This window comes from Piliocolobus tephrosceles, chromosome 3, assembly GCF_002776525.5.
Source record: "Piliocolobus tephrosceles isolate RC106 chromosome 3, ASM277652v3, whole genome shotgun sequence".
Classification (NCBI taxonomy): Eukaryota; Metazoa; Chordata; class Mammalia; order Primates; family Cercopithecidae; genus Piliocolobus; species Piliocolobus tephrosceles.
The window spans coordinates 50,159,338-50,180,600 of NC_045436.1; the positions used below are offsets into that span (position 1 = coordinate 50,159,338).

The following is a 21,263-nucleotide window of genomic DNA, read 5'->3' on the forward strand; positions in this document are numbered from 1 at the left end:
TCAGGCCGGTGCAGTGGCTCCCGTCTGTAATTCCAGCACTTTGGGAGGCCAAGGTGGGCAGATCATCTGAGGTCAAGAGTTAAGACCAACCTGGCCAACATGGCGAAACCCTGTCTCCACTAAAAATATTTTAAATTAGCTAGGCGTGGTGACGCAGACCTGTACTACCAGCTCTTTGGGAGGCTGAGGCATGAGAATCACTTGAACCCAGCAGGCAGAGGTTATGGTGAGCCGAAACTGCACCACTGTACTCCAGCCTGGTTGACAGAGCGAGACTCTGTCTCAAACAAACAAACAAACAAACAAACAAAGATTTACTGGCCTGGCACGGTGGCTCCTATCTGTCATCCCAACCCTTTGGAAGGCCAAGGCAGGAGGATTGCTTGAACCCAGGAGTTCAAGACCAGCCTGCATAACATAGTGAGACCCTGTCTCTACAAAAAAATGAAAAAATAGGCTGGGCGCGGTGGCTCAAGCCTGTAATCCCAGCACTTTGGGAGGCCGAGACGGGCGGATCACGAGGTCAGGAGATCGAGACCATCCTGGCTAACATGGTGAAACCCCGTCTCTACTAAAAAATACAAAAAACTAGCCGGGCGAGGTGGCGGGCGCCTGTAGTTCCAGCTACTCAGGAGGCTGAGGCAGGAGAATGGCATAAACCCGGGAGGCAGAGCTTGCAGTGAGCTGAGATCCGGCCACTGCACTCCAGCCTGGGTGACAGAGCAAGACTCCGTCTCAAAAAAAAAAAAAAGAAAGAAAAAATTAGCCAGGCATAGTGGTGTGTGCCTTTAGGCCCAACTACTCAGGAGGTTGAGGCAGGAGGAGGATTCCTTGAGCCTAGAAGGTTGAGGCTGCAGTGAACTATGGTCACACCACTGCACCCCAGCCTGGGCAAGACAGAGAGAGACACTGTCTCAAAGAAAGGCAAAAGGATTTATTAGTAACTGATAAAAAAAAATTTAAACGACAAAAAGGACACCCAAAATTAATGACATACCTAAACTAAAAGTACTAACTTATAGTCTCTTTTAACTAAAAGAGACTAAGTAAAAATCTCTTTTAATTGACTTTGTATTAATCGCCTTTATGCCAAAGGCTTAAATTACCAAAACTAATACAGTCAATATGATACAAAAGGAAATCTAGGTCTCACCCATTAAAAGTATACAGTTGATAAAGTATCATCATTGTGTCATAATCCTAGCATTACATTCCAAGGTAATGTTTATATAACAGAAACATTATGAACTGAAAAATTTACTTTGAGGAATTAACGAAGTAGTGAAAAGGGCCGCCTTTGGAATCAAATAGCTCTGGTTTTAAACAGTGACTCTAGACTTTAATTCTATAATCTTATTTGGTACTTTGCTGAGTATCCAAAAGAATCTTTAAATCATGGAGAGCAATCATGAGAAAAAGACATGTAAAACACTCAGCAATAATAACAGCTAATATTTAATTAGCATTTACTGAGTCCCAGGCACTGTGCTAAGTGTTACACAGGGAAAATTTATTTAATCTTAACAATGATATGAAGCGGGTAGTCTTACTATCTTCATTTTACATGAGATAACTGAGGTCCAGGAGGTTATATAATTTGGCCAAGGTCACACTGCTATTAAGTGATGAAAAAAGAATCTGAAACCAGACAATACAGATACACAACCATAACAACTACTTCCCTAATCTAGTGCCTAGAACATTTTACAAAAAAAGGTAAAACTGCTAACACAAGTAACAGCCATTGTAGAAAGCTTTAAAAAAAAGAAAAAAGAAAATCAACCCATAATCTCATTGCAACTGCTATTAAACATTCTGATTTTAATAAGAAAGTTTTCACCCAAAACTTACGGAATAGTTTACTATACTACAATACAAATGTGAACCTATACAAATATAATTCAAACTAGCATATAAAAACAGACAACGGCTGAGCATGGTGGCTCACACCTGTAATCCCAATATTTTGGGAGGCTGAGGTGAGAGGATCGCTTGAGGCGGGAGTTTGAGACCCACTATCTCTACAAAAAAATTAAAAATTAACTGGGCATGGTGGCATGCCTGTAGTCCCCGCTACTCATGAAGCTGAGGCAGGAGGATGGTTTGAGCCCCAGAGTCTAAGGCTGCAGTGAGCCGTGATGGCAACACTGCACTCCAACCTAAGCGACAGAACAATATACTGTCTCTTAAAAAATAAATAAAATTGATATTCTTACTTGACACGCACAATGTAACTTTATTTTGCATAGCCAATTTTTTAAATATTCAGGATTCCAGTTGGTATTTTTGGTGGTGTGACTGGAAATATCTTTATTTGTTTATGGTATGTTTTTCAGAGACTTCTCGATAACATTTAATCAGCATGATAATCCTATAAGCACAAAAGGTTTAATCCTTATTGTAGAGGTAAAATTTAGAAAACAAGTAACTTACCCACATTACATAACTAGCTAGTGGCAAAATTTAAGACTATAATTTAGGCTCTCTGACTCCTGGTTAAAAGCTCTTTCCATCACATACAGAAATTACATTAAATGTTAACATAAAGGTTATTAATGCCAAAATTTTTATCTTTTAAAAGATCTTCTAATCAACAAATTCAACTGTTACATTGTTTACTCAGTCTTATAATCAAATGGACAATAAAAATGTCAAAAATAAAGTGAGAAGTGAACACACAAAATTAAACTAGATAATCCCCTCCAAATAACTGATGAAAATGAAAAACTAAAGACCCTCTCTTTGAATGAGATATGTTTATATTATAGCACTTAGCTTTTTACTTTATCATACTTAGAATAGTAACTAAATTTTAGACCCTAACGATTATGTTCTCAATTAATGAAATTCAGCTATGTCCTTATTGAAATCATATTCAATGCCATTATTTTAATTATCTCCTGTCAACGTGAGCTGCATTTCAATTATCTCCTGTCAACGTGAGCTTTAAAAATAATTCAGAATGGCATGCCCCTCCAAATAACTAATAATTCATTTCTCCTCAACAACCAACATGCATTTAAGTAAATAGATCTCAATTTTTTTCACCAAAAGCACTAATTCTATAGTAGGTCACTTATTACAAATGAGAATAGAAAGGAAGAAGTAACAAAAAATATCCAATTTGGATGTTGGCCAGGCTGGTCTTGAACTCCCAACCTCTGGTGATATTGAACTCCCCTACCTCGGCCTCCCAAAGTGCTGAGATGACAGGCGTGAGCCACTGCGCCCAGCCCTAAACTAACTTTTTAGGGAACTTACTTTACTTTTATTTAGGGAAAGTGAAATGCAAAATACTACATACAGTATACTTTCAACATATGTTTTACATTCAATTCACTTAAAACAGGTTTTATAAAATGACAGTAGACAGACATTTTCAGCTCTCCACGGAAGAATCATTGCATTGAACAGAATACAGGTCTGCATTCCCTCATCTGAAATTCTTGTGTTTGGGGAGTTCTTGAAATTTCAAAACTGTGAATAAGGATTTCCCTTGCTATGAAAGGAATGCCAGACTATCTATTTGTCCTCCTACCTATAACACCTGCATATTTTAGTTCAAAATCTAATGTAATAGTTTAAAAAATACTAGAATAATAATATAGGCTATTGTTTTTCACCAGGAATTAACATTTAAAATATTAACACTGTGCTACAGAAACAATGAAGCAAAGAAGCAAACCAGGATATAATTAAAACAGACTGGGCTGGGCTGACGCCTGTAATTGCAGCACTTTGGGAGGTGGAGGTGGGCAGATTGCTTGAGCAGGAGTTCCAGACAAACCTGGGAAACATAGTGAAATCCTGTCTCTACAAAAAATACAAAACTTAGCTGGGCCTGGTGGCACACCCCTGTAGTCTCAGCTACTGGGGAGGCTGAGGTGGGAGGATTGCTCGAATCTGGGAGGACAAGGCTGCTGCACTATAGCTTGGGCAACACAGTAAGACCTTCCTCAAAAAAAAAAAGCGACTGAATGGTTCTAACAGATAATAAAGTCGCATGTGCTAAATTCTGGCACCATACCCTCTGAGACTTCTGCTCCCAAATGTATAAGAATAACTGACACTAGATGAAGTTCCCAGCAACTATAAAACTGGAAAGTAAACATAAAATAGCTGGTTTTCAGCTATTGGACAAAAGCCAATACAGGACTATGGTTTCAGAAGATAAGCAGGGTAAATTCCAAGAAAATCCCTATTTCTGTTTAGAAGCATCTTCCAGACTGCAGAATAGGTGTAAGAGGTGTGGGTGTGTGGGTGTGTGGGTGGGGGACCTAAACAGAGCTTAGCAGTCTCACTGACCTGAGTAGATATGAGAATCAGAAACTGCTGGGACGCCTGGAATTTATGGGGTAGGGTGCTAGAGAGACCTATATACAGAAGAGGATTCAGAAATCTGCCACAGGAGTTGGACACGGTGGCTCACGCCTGTAATCCCAGCACTTAGGGAGGCTGAGGCAGGCAAATCACTTGAGGTCAGGAGTTCAAAACCAGTCTGGCCAACATGGCAAAACCCCGTCTCTACTAAAAATACAAAACTTAGCCAGGCACAGTGACACGTGCCTGTAATCCTAGAACTTTGGGAGGCCAAGGCCAAGGTGGATCACCTGAGTTTGGGAGTTCGAGACCAGCCTGGCCAACATGGTGAAACCACATCTCTACTAAAAATACAACAATTAGCCAGGTGTGGTGGCGGGCGCCTATAATTCCAGCTCCTCAGGAGGCTAAGGCAGGAGAATCGCTTGAACCCAGGAGATGGAGGTGACAGTGAGCCAAGATCACACCACTGCACTCTAGCCTGGGTAACAAGGGCAAAATTTCATCCAAAAAGAAAAAAAGAAATCTGCCACAGGAATCCTCCATCAAATACTAAGCTGAGGCTGGGAGCCCTGGCTCATGCCTGCAATCCCAGTGCTTTGGGAGGACAAGGTGGGCGGGTCACTTGAGGTCAGGAGTTCAAGACCAACCAGGCCAACACAGTGAAACTCGTCTCTATTAAAAATGTGAAAATTAGCCAAGCATGGTGGTGCATGCCTGTAATCCCAGCTACTCGGGAGGCTAAGGCACAAGAATTGCTTGAACTCAGGAGATGGAGGTTGCAGTGAGCCAAAATTGCCCCATTGCACTCCAGGCTGGGCAACAGAGCAAGACCCCATCTCAAAAAAAAAAAAAAATACACACACACACACACACACACACTGTAAGCTGAACAGGTACACAGCAAAGGTCTATGAAAGCTGGGCAAAGAACAATTACCAAGTAGCATGAGCGTAACAACTATTGGTGCTCATGCATGGCTGGCAGACATTTGAATTCCAAGTATTAAGTTAAGAGACTATGTTAAAGACTGCAGAATTCAGCAGAGATCCAGAAAGCTCACACCTTAGGAATAAGATTAATCTAGACCTGTGTATTAGTCCATTTTCGTGCTGCTAACAAAGACATACATGAGACTGGGCAATTTACAAAACAAAGAGGTTTATTGGACTTACAGTTCCATGAGGCTGGAGAAGCCTCACAATCATGGCGGAAGATGAAAGCCATGTCTTACATGGCAGCAGACCAGAGAAGAGAGCTTGGGCAGGGAAACTCCCCTTTTTAAAATCATCAGGTCTCACAAGACTCATTCACTATCATGAGAACAGCACAGGAAAGACCTGCCCCCATGATTCAATTACCTCCTACCAGGTCCCTCCCACAACACGTGGGAATTCAAGATAAGATCTGGGTGGGGACACAGCCAAACCATATCAACCCATCTTTATTAAGACTTAAAAATAAGTCTCAAAAAGAAGAAGCTGATAAACAAGCAAATTAACTGTCTGCCAAAACAAAACTCTATTAAGAAAGGCAAGAGGATCCAGACACTAAATATCCTAGGATCCATATTACGCAAAATTATGGGAGGAAAATTACTATAAATTCCAAGCAGGAAACTAACCCATGACCTACAGGAGAAAGAAAAAAAAAAAAAGTCAGAAATATTAATAACAATGACGGAAGTAGCTGAGACTTTAAAAATTACTATTATCTAACACCAAAGGATTTAAAGTAAAACAAAAATGCAACAGAAAAATAATGGGGCCGGGCGCGGTGGCTCCCACCTGTAATCCCAGCACTTTGGGAGGCTGAGGCGGGCAGATCACCAGCTCAGGAGATTGAGACCAACCTGGCTAACACGGTGAAACCCTATCTCTACTAAAAATACAAAAAACAAAAATTAGCTGGGCATGGTGGGGGCGCCTGTAGTCCCAGCTACTTAGGAGGCTGAGGCAGGAGAATGGCATGAACCCGGGAGGCAGAGCTTGCAGTGAGCAGAGATTGTGCCACTGCACTCCAGCCTGGGCAACGAAGTGAGACTCCGTCTCAGAAAAAAAAAACAAATAAGGGCCAGGCACCACGGCTCAAGTTTGTAATCCCAGTGCTTCTGAAGGCTGAGGCAGGAGGATCACTTGAGGCCAGGAGTTTGAGACTAGTGTGGGAAACACAGTGAGACCCATCTCTACAAAAAAATAAGTAAAAGGCTATGAATTTTTTTTTAAGAAGAAACAGAAAATCTCAATGAAGAAATGGAAACTATTTTTAAAATGGAAATTTTTAATAGATGTCACCTTAAGAAATTAGAAAAATTAAACCCAACATAAGCAGAAGCAAATAATAAAAACAGAATCAATTAAACAGAAAAAATTCAGAAATACTTGCCTTTGGCAAAAAAAAAAAAAAAAATACAAAAAAATAAGAAAAACAGAAGAAATTTGTGAAATCAAAAGTTGGTTCTTTGAGAAGATCAAAACAATGAATAAATCTCTAGACAGACACAGTCACAGAATAGCTTATTAAAGGCCCAGCTTTCTAGCCAGAGGATAAAAAGAGGTGGCTGGGCGAGGTGGCTCCCACCAATAACCTCAACACTTTGGGAGGCCCAGGCAGGAGGACTGCTTGAAGCTAGAAGTTCAAGATCAGCCTGGGCAACACGATGAGACCCAGTCTCAAAAAATACCAGCGAGGCCGGGCGCGGTGGCTCACACGTATAATCCCAACACTTTGGGTGGCCAAGGCGGGTGGATCACCTGAGGAGTTCAAGACCAGCCTGCCCAACACGGTAAAACCCCGTCTCTATTAAAAATACAAAAATTAGCCAGGTGTGGTGGTGTGCGCTTGTAGTACCAGCTACTCAGGAGACAGAGGCAGGAGAATCACTTAAACCCAGGAGGCAGAGTTGCAGTCAGCCAAGATCGCACCACTGCACTCCAGCCTCGGCGACACAGCGAGACTCTGTCTCAAAACAAAAATAAATAAATAAATAACCTGGGGAGACATTCAGAAAGATCACAGAGAAAGCACTGGGAAAAGCAATACCACAAAGTTGTTTATGAATCCCTAGGTTTGCCTGCTAACCTATACATGCAAGAATATGACCCTACTCACAATATTAAAGACTTTGAAAACTGAACTAACATATACTCTGTCCAGGCACCAGACTGGCTATGAGGCGGCACATAGATGGAACAGACCCAAATAGGGCTGCAAAGATGTTGTTTTTTTTTTTTGGAGATGGAGTCTCGCTCTGTTGCCCAGGCTGGAGTGCGGTGAGGCGATCTCGGCTCACTGCAAGCTCCGCCTCTCAGGTTTGCGCCATTCTCCTAACTCAGCCTCCTGAGTAGCTAGGACTACAGGCGCCCACCACCACGCCCAGCTAATTTTTTTGTATTTTTTTAGTAGAGACGGGGTTTCACCATGTTAGCCAGGATGGTCTCGATCTCCTGACCTCATGATCCACCTGCCTCAGCCTCCCAAAGTGCTGAGATTACAAGTATGAACCACCATGCCCGGCCAGGACTGCAAAGATGCTGAAAAATAAACTGATATTAGAACAACATCCCAAAGAGGAGTTGGTACTTGAAGCTTGAACCTAACCAAATCGCTAAAACAAAGTTATCAACATTTTCCACGGGATTTAAGTAAGATCCAGGGTCTAATAAAATAGTACGCAAAGAGGAAAGTCTCAACTTGCCTGGGAAAAGAAACAGATACCAAGGCAAAGATGAAAGAGATATCTAAGACTTTCTATTCAGTGCCATAAAAATGCTCAAGGAAGCAACAGTGAACACTTTGAAGCAATTTTTTTAAGGAGAAAATACCTCACTGTATGGACTCAAAAACAGAAAGAAGGTAACAGGAAAAGTATTAGTGTGCAATAAAATTTATCCAATCTGAAAAACACAGAGAAAGATGTTTAAAGAAACAAACAGAGCTTTAGGAACCTGTTGTAAGAGGAATTCCAGACAGAGACATTCTCAGTGGTTAGGCACAGTGCATCAGCACCACAGCTGAGCTGAAACACCATATCATGAGATCATGGCAACTGAAACCCACAATATTAAGAAATAGAACTTGGCTGGGTGTGGTGGCTCACGCCTGCAATCTCAGCACTTTGGGAGGCCACGATGGGCAGACTGCTTGAGCCCAGGAGTTCAAGACCAGCCTGGCAACATGGCAAAACCCCATCTCTACTAAAAATACAGAATTCTCCAGGCATGGTGGTGCACACCTGTAATCCCAGCCGCCCACGAGGCTGAGGTGGAAGGACTGCTTGAGCCTGCGACATTGAAGCTACAGTGAGCCATGACCATGTCACTATAGTGCAGTGTGGGCAACAGTGAGCACCTGTCTCTAAATAAATAAATAAAGCAAAAATAAAAGAAATACAACTTTTGGCCAGGTACGGTGGCTCACGCCTGTAATCCCAGCACTTTGGGAGGCCAAGGTGGGTGGATCACAAGGTCAGGAGCTTGAGACCAGCCTGGCCAACGTGCTGAAACCCCATCTCTACTAGAAATACAAAATTTAGCCAGGCTAGAGGGCAGTGGTGTGATCTCAGCTCACTGCAACCCCCACCTCTCGGGTTTAAATGATTCTCCTGCCTCAGCCTCCTGAATAGCTGGAATTACAGGCGTGCACCACCATGCCCAGTTAATTTTTGTATTTTCAGTAGAGATGGGGTTTCACCATGTTGGCCAGCCTGGTCTCAAACTCCTGACCTCAGCTGATCCACCTGCCTTGGCCTCCCAAAGTGCTGGGATGACAGGTGTGAGCCACAGCACCCAGCCTACAAAAATGTTTTTAGATATACTGATCCAAATTATCGCCCTATAACTGGATAAGAGTAACTCTGTAAGAATTCTGTTTTCTTTTATTCAAGCTAAACAGCTTTGTTCTTTTAGCTGTTCCATATATGAAAGTTTTAGGGGGTTTTTTTGTTGTTTTTTGTTTGTTTGTTTTTTGAGATGGAGTCTCAGTCTGTTGCCTAGGCTGGAGTACAGTGGTACGATCTCGGCTCACTGCAACCCCCACCTCCTGGGTTTAAGCGATTCTGCTGCCTCGGCCTCCCAGGTAGCTGAGATTACAGGCACATGCCACCACACCAGGCTAATTTTTGTATTTTTTGTAGAGACGGGGTTTCGCTATGTTAGCCAGGCTGGTCTTGAACTCCTGACCTCAAGTGATCAGCACATCTCAGCCTCCAGAAGTGCTGGGATTACAGGTGTGAGCCACCATGCCCAGCCTCCTTTGACATTTTAGACCACTCTATGAAGATGATGTAATATTGTTACCATGTTTCTATATTTTACTTAATTTTTGTATATTTTTAAAAATATGGAACGTTTCATGAATTTGCATGTCATCCTTGCGCAAGGGCCATGTTAATAATCCTCTCTGTACTGTTCCAGTTTTAGTATATGTGCTGCCAAAGAAGCACTCTATATTTTAAAAAATAGTATAATAGTGTTTCAAAAAAAAACAAACTGGGAAACTGAAATGGAATTGCTAAATTTTTATTTTTCCAAATAAGCCATTAAAAAATTTTTGGTGTACTTCACACAAAAAAAGCATCTCAATATTATAAAGGTAATAAATACGTAGTCTCAGAATAAAAAAGACAAGAAAGATCTGTAGGAACTTTACACCAATATTTTTGTGGAGTACAAGCATTAGGGTGTCACTGGTCTGTATCTTTGAAAGTTTTGGACCCAGAAGTGAAAATTACATATATGGTCTTACTAGCAAGCAAAATTGAGTGTTAACAATCACCATCCGCTTTCTGAATACTAAACTCTTGTTAATGTATCATAAAATGTGCCAGATTTTATATTTCATTTGTTTTGTAGCATGAAATTATGTCACTTGAAGAAAGAACATTAAAGGGGCATTTCGGACTCCTGCTTGATAAGAGTAGAAATCTGCAAAACAAGGATTATATACATGATTGACAGACAGCTATAAAATATAACCTCATAGTTATTTCCATGACAAATACTTCCAAGAGAGTTTGAAGAGAGAACAATGCGGTGGGACACAGAAACAGAAGTATAACCAATTATCCAATTATATAAAACCTAAACTGCAAATTATTTTAAAGCAAACACAAATATTTTCAAGTATAGCACATAAAAAACAAGGATTAAGTCCCCTACAGGTTAATGGCCATCCTCTAATTTGGGTTTGCTTTTTTTTTCCCCCCCGAGACAGTGTCTTGCTCTGTCACCCAGGCTGGAGTGCAGTGGCATGATCTCGGCTCACTCCAACCTCCGCCTCCTGGGTTCAAGTGATTCTCCTGCCTCAGCCTTCCAAGTAGCTGGGATTGCAGGCACGTGCCACCACACCCGGCTAATTTTTGTATTCTTAGTAGAGACGGGTTTCACTATGTTGGCCAGGCTGGTCTCGAACTCTTGACCTCATGATCTGCCTGCCTCGGCCTCCCTGCTTACACCTGGGATTACAGGTGTGAGCAACTGTGCCCGGTCCACCATCCTCCAATTTCCACACACTCCACAAATCCTCATAAAAACCATATAGGCCAAGAATAAAAGCAAATAAAATCATCCATAGCTGACCCCACAGCATTATAAGGAGATGAAATGACTAAAAACTCCAATTTACATGTAAGAGCATAAACATTGAAGACCAGAAGCTTCAATGGGAACTGTCCAGAAGAGCAATATAGCAGGGTCCTAGTGGTAACTGAATTACATGTAATATGACCGAGGATTTACCATCAGGAGAGGGCCCCATCTGAGAGAAAGTACTGACAGCTCATCTGAGACATGACAGTGAGAGCAATGGTACTGGGAAGTCAAAAATAATACACTTAGAAAGTACGTAAGATCAAAGGCAACAGTTTTAGCAAGGCACAGTTTCTGGGAGAGAAGGAGGTGTCATTTGGAGGGTTGATGATAAAGGGAAAAAAGGAAGTGACCAGAGCATAAATGGCCTACTAAAACAAGACAGAACTATGGCGGGGGTTGCGGGACGGGGAGGGGGGTAGGTGTTAATTTATTTTTAAAACTATACTTCACTCAAATCAGAGTGCTCTTGAACTAAGAGACTGAGAAGGCCACCCTAACCCCATCACCAAAATAAGACAAAATAAGATAACAATATTGTTGATACAGTAAAATCCAGCACAAACAACCTGAACAGAAAAAAGGACTCAGCATTCATACCAAATTACTTATAAGAAATAAAAAGTAAAATACTTGGGCAGAAGAAAATACACCAAAAACACTTACAGAGGAAAGATTAATATCACCATATCCATCGCAAATTTAAAGTAATTAAATAACAAATGCAGACATAAAAGAACGCCTCAAATGAGAAACTCAAAATTTTAAACAGAGTAGATAAATAACAGGAACTTGTAAAACATGAACAAACTGAACTTAAATGAAGACTAAATTACAAAAGATGCCCTAGAGGGAACAGATGGAACAGATATGATCTAAAGAGATAGAAAATAGGAATGCTTTCACATAATGAAAAAGAAATGGAGGTGAAGACAGTCAAAGAAAAGTCATACATATAGAAGAGAGAGGACAGGTGCGGTGGCTCACACCTGTAATCCCAGCACTCTGGGAGGAGAAGGCAGGTGGATCACTTGAGGTCAGGAGTTCGAGACCAGTCTGACCAACATGGTGAAACCCTGTCTCTACTAAAAATACAAATATCGGCCGGGCATAGTGGCGCATGCTTGTAACCCCAGCTACTTGGGAAGCTGAGGCAGGAGAATCGCTTGAACCTGGGAGGTGGAGCTGAGATGGCACCACTCCCCTCTAACCTGGGCAACAGAGCCAGACTCCATCTTGAAAAAAAAAAAAAAAAAAAGAGAGGCAAATAAGATTCAATAGTCAAAGATTACTGAAGAATGAAATAGAACAGAAATACCAATACTCAAAACTGTAACTCAAGAAAATTTATTGAATGTCTAAGAAAAAAACCAAGTCATATATTAAGAAATAAAATCAGTTTGGCATTAGTAACACAAGCAAGATACAAGCAGGATAATATTTTCAAGAAATATTTCAAGAATCAAAGAAAAGTCATACATACAGAAGAGAGAGGACAGGTGATGGATGTGAATCAAATATTTTACATCCAGCCAAGCTGTCCTTCAAATATCAAGGATATAGGAAACAATTTAAACATGTAAAAATTTAAGAAATTGTTCCACAAGCATTCCTGAGGAATCTACTAGATGATGAGCTTTATCCAACCAAGAAGTGATTGAGAACTTCAAGAAAAGATCTGTAAATCTTTAACAATATTGTAGCACTAAATTTAAAACAAAGGTATTGATGAGGAAGAACAGTATGTAAAATGACATACTCTCACAAAGTAAATATAACTTCAAAAAATCACAGGAAAAGAGACAGAAAAAAAAAAAACTGGAATAAGACCTCACACATAAGAAAATGAAACTAAATGGTTCTAATTTAAAGCTGATAAACCAAATGGAAGAAACCTAAATGTAAAAAAAGCGGGGGAGACTAAGAGGGGTTTTAAAGGTATACATAAAGGTAGCTAACAAAAATATAAATTCTCTTAAGTAAAAAATAAAAAATAAAGCAAATAAAAACATCAAACAGAATACAAGACCCAGAGTAAATATAACATAAACCAAAGATGAGATCAAATTCAGTGAAAAAGCTAAGGTTTAAAACAGATTACATCTACAAAAGAACAAGTACTAATAATACACATGCTTTACCATTTGCCATGCACTTGTATACGTATCTCACTACCTACTCTGTGAGGTAGTTTAGAAAAGTACTGCTTTTCTCTTTTACTCAGATTTGCCGAGGCTTTGTTGTTGCTACTGTTGTTGAGGAGACGTGGTCTCACTCTGTCACTCTGGCTGGAGTGCAGTGGCATGAACACTGCTCACTGAAGCCTGGACCTGCCAGGCTCAAGCAGTCCCCTACCTCAGCCTGCCAAGTAGCTGGGATTACAGGAGCGCACCACCACACCTGGCTAATTTTTGTATTTTTGTACAGATAGGGTTTCGCCATGCTGCCCAGGCTGGCCTAGAACTCCTGGGCTCAAGTGATCCTCCCACCTCTGCCTCTCAAAGCACTGAGATTACAAGCGTGAGCCATCGTCCCTGGCCTATTTCCTGGGTTTTAAAATGTCACTTAGACTCCCCACAGAAATCTTTAAAATGAATTAGCCTCTATCAGAAGCTTCCCTAGGCTGAGGTGGAGCTTGCAGTGAGCCGAGATCGCGCCACTGCACTCCAGCCTGGGAGACAGAGCGAGACTCCATCTCAAAAAATAAAATAAAATGAAATAAAATAAAATAAAACTTCCCTAGGCTGGGTGCAGTGGCTCATGCCTGTATTCCCAGCACTTTGGGAGGCCAAGGCACAAGAAATATTTCGAAGAATCAAACAAAAGTCATACATATAGAAGAGAGAGGACAAGTGACGGATGTGAACCAAATATTTTATATCCAGCCAAGCTGTCCTTCAAATATCAAGGATATAGGAAACAATTTAAACAAGTAAAAATTTAAGAAATTGTTCCACAAGCATTTCTGAGGAATCTACTAGATGATTCTATAGTATTGGCTATACTTACGATTTCCTTAAGGGAGTGTCACAAAGTCAAGAGATTGAGACCATCGTGGCCAACATGGGGAAACCCCTTTTATACTAAAAATACAAAAATCTGCTGGGCGTGGTGGCACACACCTGTAATCCCAGCTATTTGGGAGGCTGAGGCAGGAGAATTGTTTGAACCTGGAAGGCGGAGATTGAGGTGAGCCAAGATCATGCGACTGCACTCCAGTCTGGCAACAGAGCAAGACTCCATCTCAACAAAAAAGTTTCCCTAACAAACAAAAATTTGGAAGATGCTTAAGTCTCCTTGGTTTTCATTTAGTGGCAGTGGCAACCTAAGATGGCAAAGAATGTGGCACTATCTCAGGTACTAGACGTAAGACCAGGGCTCTTGGTAAACAGCCATACTTCAGAGTTAAGAACTACTCAAACACAGGATATATGATCTCTACAACTCTAAGTGAAATCATGTACAGTTAAATTCTGTTATAATGCTTGTTTTGAAAACACACATTGGCTCCAACACAATTGATGGGGAGCATTTTGAGCATTTTAAATTTCATGTTTGCTTCTGTGACTTTCATCTGTTAGAAAATCTAGATGAACACAGAAAACAGCACCTAGCCAAAACAAGTCTCATAGGCATACACAGCAGCACTCAGACACACACCTCAACTACCTCAGTTCCCCTTGTATGCTGTGAGCCACAATGAGCCACACCCATCCACATGTGATGTTACAACTTTCCATCAGATTTCAGACAACCTGCCTTTCTCCACCTCACAATGATTCACAAACTGTAATCCTTCAGATGCCCACTTCTGCAAACAAGCACTGTCTTTTCCAAAGTAAAGTGCAATATTTACATCATAGTATTATGTATTTGTTAACCATTTAACATATGTAAAACAGTACTACCATTTTAAGTTCTTATCTTTGTTTTTAATCTGTCACTAATAACGTTTTTTAACGTTGTGGCCACCCTCATTTTTCCCATAAGCCCTGTGGTTTTTATTGCATGACTCTGCAAAGCGCAGAGACTTTCAGGAATCTCTATATCCCGATACAGTGGAATTACCTGTATACAAAGCATTTAGAAATATACTGTAAAAGGCCAGGTGTGGTGGCTCACACCTGTAATGCCAGCACTTTGGGAGGCTGAGGCGGGCAGATCACCTGAGGTTGGGAGTTAGAGGCCAACCCATGGAGAAACCCTGTCTCTACTAAAAATACAAAATTAGCCGGGCATGGTGGCACATGCCTGTAATCCCAGCTATTCTGGAGGCTGAGGCAAGAGAATCACTTGAACCAGGGAGGCGGAGGTTGCGGTGAACCAAGATAGCGCCACCATTGCACTCCAGCCTGGACAACAAGAGTGAAACTCCGTCTCAAAAAATAAAAAGAAAGAAAGAAATATACTGTAACAATGTAGTCATTTAGTATTGGCTATACCTACAATTTCCTTAAGGGAGTGTCACAAACTTTGTATCCTTTGTATCAGCTAACAAGTAAAAAGTCGAGCATAAAATCTGGCTCAAAATAGATACTAAATAAATACTGCTCTGCTTAATGTTCTCCTTCTTAAAAATTCTGACTTGGTCCTCAAGCATTGATAATTAAATGTAATCTTGTACTACCCAATGACTTCTCTCTGAAAAATAGAGTCCCATTTTAAGTGTAAGCCATTTTATTGTGAGAGGAAAAAAAAGTATTTGAACAGCAACCATGTGTAAAAGCGGACAACCAACCAAGGCCAGGCTTTTTTTCCCTAGGTCTATTGTTTTTAAAAGCAAACTTTCACTTCTCCTTTTATGTAATCAGATAAAACAACTCTTATAGATGCCACTCAGGAATGTTTACACAATCTCCTCAGTAATAAAATCAAATGGAATCTTTAAGATTAAAAATATTACTGGCTTCAAATAATATTATTTCCCCAAGGTGTTTTAGTAGAAATTTCATATTATTTCAACTGAAGATTTGCTCATATTATACTAACCAAAGAAAGTGCAGTAGAGCCCATCAGATAACAAAAACATCAACCTGTCCATCATTTAATTCTTACACTGCAATTTTTATTTTACTTTTTTTTCCCCCCAGACAAGGTCTCATTCTGTCACCCAGGCTGGAGTGCATCGGCATGATGATAGCTCACTGCAGTCTCGAACTGCAATGAGCTCAAGCAGTCCTCCACCTCAGCCTCCCAAGTAGCTGGGACTACAGGTTTGCACCACCACCATACCCAGGTAACTTTTTTATTTTTTACAGAGACAGAGCCTTGCTATGTTGCCCAGGCTGGTCTCGAACTCCTGGCTTCAAGAGATCTTCCACACTGGCCTCCCAAAGCACTGGGATTATAAGCTATTTTACTTCTAAATAACCAGGAAAGGAAAGATTGCTTTAATTAAATTAAAAGTGTAAGGGATTATTTTAATGCCACATTAAGTAGCGAACAATATAATTTCCTATCTTACCTAGGAGGGAAAAAACCACATGCAACAAGTTAGACTAGTGTTCTTAAAGTTACAACTTTAATACAAGTTTGTACAGCACGTATCATAAAACAACTTAGATGTTTAAGCCTACAGCTGACATTTCAGGGAAATTTCCAAAAGAATACAACCACAGCATAAAATGCCTTCCTCGCCCTAACATTTACACTGATAACTATCACTGAATTTAAGCCTCTTCACTCACCCTTCTTACTATCAGAATTGGCAACTGACATCCTTTTCACAATCATTTTTCACTAAGAATCTTACGTTTGTCTCCTCAACAGTATATTGCCTATAAATAGAGCGCAAACTTGTATTTAGATATGAATGCTGATTGCTGGCTAAGCTCACTGTTAAGTGACTTGTTCTCTCTTCCACATCAGCTTCTCAGCATACCAAGAATTAAACTTGATTTTTAAATTTTCTGAAAAACACAAAGCAACTCTACACTACAATTATTTTCCTTCTAATTTTTTTTAAAGAGATGGAATTTCACTATGGTGCCCAGGCTGGAGTGCAGTAGCAATTCACAGGGGCAATACTCACAAACTATAGCCTTGAACTCGTGGGCTCACCCAAATCTTGCTGCCTCAGACTCCTGAGTAACTGGCACGCACCCCTGTGCCCAGCTCTTCAACATTTTATATTTTAAATTTTATAACAGGTCCATTTCTTAATATCATATATAGTGATCGTCAACCCTGACTTCGTGTCAGAATCAGTTGTAAAGCTCTATGAAATGACATATGACTGAGTCCTACTATCTGAAGATTCTAATACAGCAGCAGGCTCCTCACAACCAACTCATTTAATCCTGATACCATTTATCCTCCAATGCCAAAACCAAAGAAACAATAATAAAATTTTCCTCTTATTACGCTTTTGTGATGAAAGAAAGACTATGTAAACAAATACTATAATTCATTCATAAATTAAACTTCAAAGTCTTACCACATAATACAGGCTCTGCCCAATATCCTACAATTACTTCATATAATAATGTACTCTATAATGCTAAAACCCAGCTTAACTCCATTTTCCAAATATTTATGCAAGCACACAATCCAAAGATCTTTCTCTCTTGCCCTGTAATCACTGTTTTCACACTCCACATAACAAATATTTATTAAACATCTACTATGGTACATCATTTTAACTAATGCGAATAGAGCCATTAGCAGACATCCTTATCTTCATAAAACCTACATTTTAATTGTGGAAAATATGTGATAAATATACAAGTAAATGTAAGAAGCTGATAAATGAGAATAAAGTAAGAAATAAGAAAATAAGGTGAGAAGGACTGACTGCTAGCCAAGGAAGGCCTCTAAATAACATTTAAAGGACACCTGTTTAGCTGGGCATGGTGGCATGTGCCTGTAGTCCCAGCTGCCCGGAAGGTTAAGGTGGGAGAATCGCTTCAACCTAGGAGGCGGACGTTGCAGTGGGCCAAGATCACACTACTGCACTCCAGACCTCCAGCCTGGGCAACAGAGTGAGACCTTGTCTCAAAAAAAAAAAAATTAAAAAAATTAGGCCAGGCATGGTGGCTCACACCTGTAATCCCAGCATTTTGAGAGGCCGAGGCAGGTGGATCACCTGAAGTCTGGAGTTTGAGACCAGCCTGGCCAACATGGTGAAACCCAGTCTGTACTAAAAGTACAAAAATTAGCCAGGCCTGGTGGCAAGCACCTGGAATCCCAGCTACTCAGGAAGCTGAGGCAGGAGAATCGCTTGAACTCAGGAGGCGGAGGTTGCAGTAAACTAAAATTGTGGCACTGCATGCCAGGCTGGGTGACAGAGGTAAACCCTGTCTCAAAAAATAATAAAAATAAAATTTAAAATCAAAAATAAATAAAGGACACGTGAGCAGAAGTCCTAAAACAAATAAGAAAAATGAGTCACACAGGTATCTGGGGGAGAAAATTCTCAACAGTCCTTTGCATATATATGACCCTTTATATGACCTAGCTTTTTATGTCCAAAAACGCCTTTATGAAGAAAGAAGATATATTGAATCAATGCTGTCAGAACTGCATTGTCAGAAGCAGAAATATTAAAAGATACAAGACTGCACACTAAGGAGAGAGATCCCTTCAGTTGAGGCCAGCTGGACAGTATCTCTCCAGTCCCCCAATCACACCGAGCACCATGCCTGCTTCTCTGGAAACTGTTCTTTAAGCAGCGCTTCAATAGTTTGGATGGCAATTCTATTATCATCAAATAACTAGTTTGAGCCCCAATAATGACCCAGGACTTCAACACTTTGACACATCTAAAGAATGGAATATTAAATTCAGTTCCCTTTTAAGCTTTAGTCTGCTTTTCTGAAAATATAGTGTTGTCTATCTACTACTATTGAAAACTGAACTGCGGTCACTCTGCACAAACAAGTATTTTTAACCCACTCTCTTGACGCAAAAGAATCATTTTTTGAAACATTTCAGGTTTCTAACACAATACAGAATTTTAAAAATATATGCTGTCAGGCCGGGCGCGGTGGCTCAAGCCTGTAATCCCAGCACTTTGGGAGGCCAAGACGGGCGGATCACGAGGTCAGGAGATCGAGACCATCCTGGCTAACACGGTGAAACCCCGTCTCTACTAAAAAATACAAAAACTAGCCGGGCGTGGTGGCCAGCGCCTGTAGTCCCAGCTACTCCGAAGGCTGAGACAGGAGAATAGCGTGAACCCGGGAGGCGGAGCTTGCAGTGAGCTGAGATCCCGCCACTGTACTCCAGCCTGGGTGACAGCGACACTCCGTCTCAAAAAAAATAAAAATAAAATAAAAAATAAAAATAAAAATATACGCTGTCAGTTTAAAACAAAAACATATATTTATTTCTTCATTCATACTACATCTCATTCCAGAAATACAAAAATTAAAAAGTAAGCAAACAGGCCAGGCGCAGTAGCATGTACCATAATCTCAGCTACTTGCGAGGCTGAAGCAGGAGGATCACTTGAGCTCAGGACTAGCCTGGGCAACATAGTGAAATTCTGGTCCCACGCGCATATGTGCACACACGCACATGCACACACACACAAATACAAATTTAAAAAGCAAGCAAAGAATAAATTTACCACATTATTAAAAGATTTTCACTTCTCACTAGTCTTTTTTTTGTTTTTTTTTTTTTGAGACGAAGTTTCACTCTCGTCCCCCAGGCTGGAGTGCAATGGCACGATCTCGGCTCACTGCAACCTCCACATCCTGGGTTCAAGCGATTCTCCTGCCTCAGCCTCCCAAGCAGTTGGGATCACAGGTGCCTGCCACCACGCCTGGCTAATTTTTGTACTTCTAGTAGAGACGGGGTTTCACCATGTTGGCCAGTCTGGTCTCGAACCCCTGACCTCAGGTCATCCACCTGCCTCAGCCTCCCAAAGTGCTGGGATTACAAGCCTGAGTTACCATGCCCGACCCTCACTAGATTTTTACAGAAAAATTATTTTGTAATTTTTATAATAATTATATACACATTATATATACATATATAAAATAGCAAAACTGCATTTTGTTTTCTGGTATACTTTTAAGGAATAATTTATCCTAGTTTAAACTTATGACTGGCAGCAGGGCGTGGTGGCTCACGCCTGTAATCCCAGCAGTTGGGAGGCTGAGGTGGGTGGATCACCCGAGCTGAGCAGTTTGAGACCGGCCTGGCCAACATGGAGAAACCCCGTCTCTACTAAAAATAGAAAACTTAGCCGGGCATGGTGGTGGACACCTGTAATCCCAGCTACTGGGGAAGCTGAGGCAGGAGAATCACTCGAACCTGGGAGCCGGATGTTGCAGTGAGCCGGAGGTTGCAGTGAGCCGAGATCGAACCACTGTACTCCAGCCTGGACAACAAGAGCGAGATTCCATCTCAAAAAAATAAATAAACTTATGATTAACTACTATGTTCAGAAAGGGATTTCAGAACAGACCAAACTTTGTTTCCATTTTTTGATTTTTTTGTTATATTCTAAATATACAAAGTACAAGCAAAAGTATATTAAAACCAATTTCAAAGTTATTGTCCACTCTTAGTTGCAAAAGTGGAATTCTGTCACAAAGAAATTTAATCAGTTAACCTTTCATGTGCATATGGACACCTACTTGCTAACAATTCCTAATCTAAATTTCATCAGCAACTAAAGCTAAACTAAGTATCATTAACTAGCAGAAACAGCAACTTTCCCAGAGAAAATAAATCACATAAAATAATTTACCTATTATACAATGGGCCAGGCGCAGTGGCTCAAGACTGTAATCCCAGCACTTTGGGAGGCTAAGGCGGGGGGATCACAAGGTCAGGAGATTGAGACCATCCTGGCTAACATGGTGAAACCCTGTCTCTACTAAAAATACAAAAAATTAGCCAGGCGTGGTGGCGGGTCCCTGTAGTCCTAGCTACTTGGGAGGCTGAGGCAGGAGAATGGCATGAGGCAGAGGCGGAGCTTGCAGTGAGCCAAGATCGCGCCATTGCACTCCAGCCTGGGCGACAGAGGGAGACTCTGTCCCAAAAAAATAATAATAATAATTTACCTATTATACAACATATGCAGCCGCCTAATAAGTATTACTACTCTTTTGCCTAACAAAGAATTCCCTCACTCTCCTCCTATACTCCTCCCCTAAATAGTTAAACACTAGGCAGGTGTGTGATGTTAAGTGCCCTGAAAAGAAAAAAAAGTTTTAGTCCAGACTATAACTAACACTAGCTTAATCTCAGTCTGTTTGCTTAATAAAAATGTCCCCACCTTGAAAAGTTTTGAGAATTAAGAAAGGACTCTAAATAAAGCATGTTGTGTCCAAAATGGTAACCATTCACCACATGTGACTATTTGAATTTAAATTAAGATTAATTAAAAATTCATTTCCTCAG

General features: G+C 40.7%; 1 protein-coding gene and 1 non-coding gene across 2 annotated transcripts in view; both read right to left on the reverse strand.

Annotated features, from left to right (window-relative positions):
- NAA15 (N-alpha-acetyltransferase 15, NatA auxiliary subunit) overlaps positions 1-21,263 on the reverse strand; it is a 91,510-nt gene that overhangs the window by 64,152 nt on the left and 6,095 nt on the right. The window lies entirely within an intron of this gene.
- On the reverse strand, positions 9,655-9,763 carry LOC111551951. Its single transcript, XR_002734510.1, has one exon. It is a non-coding gene; the product is annotated as a U6 spliceosomal RNA (small nuclear RNA).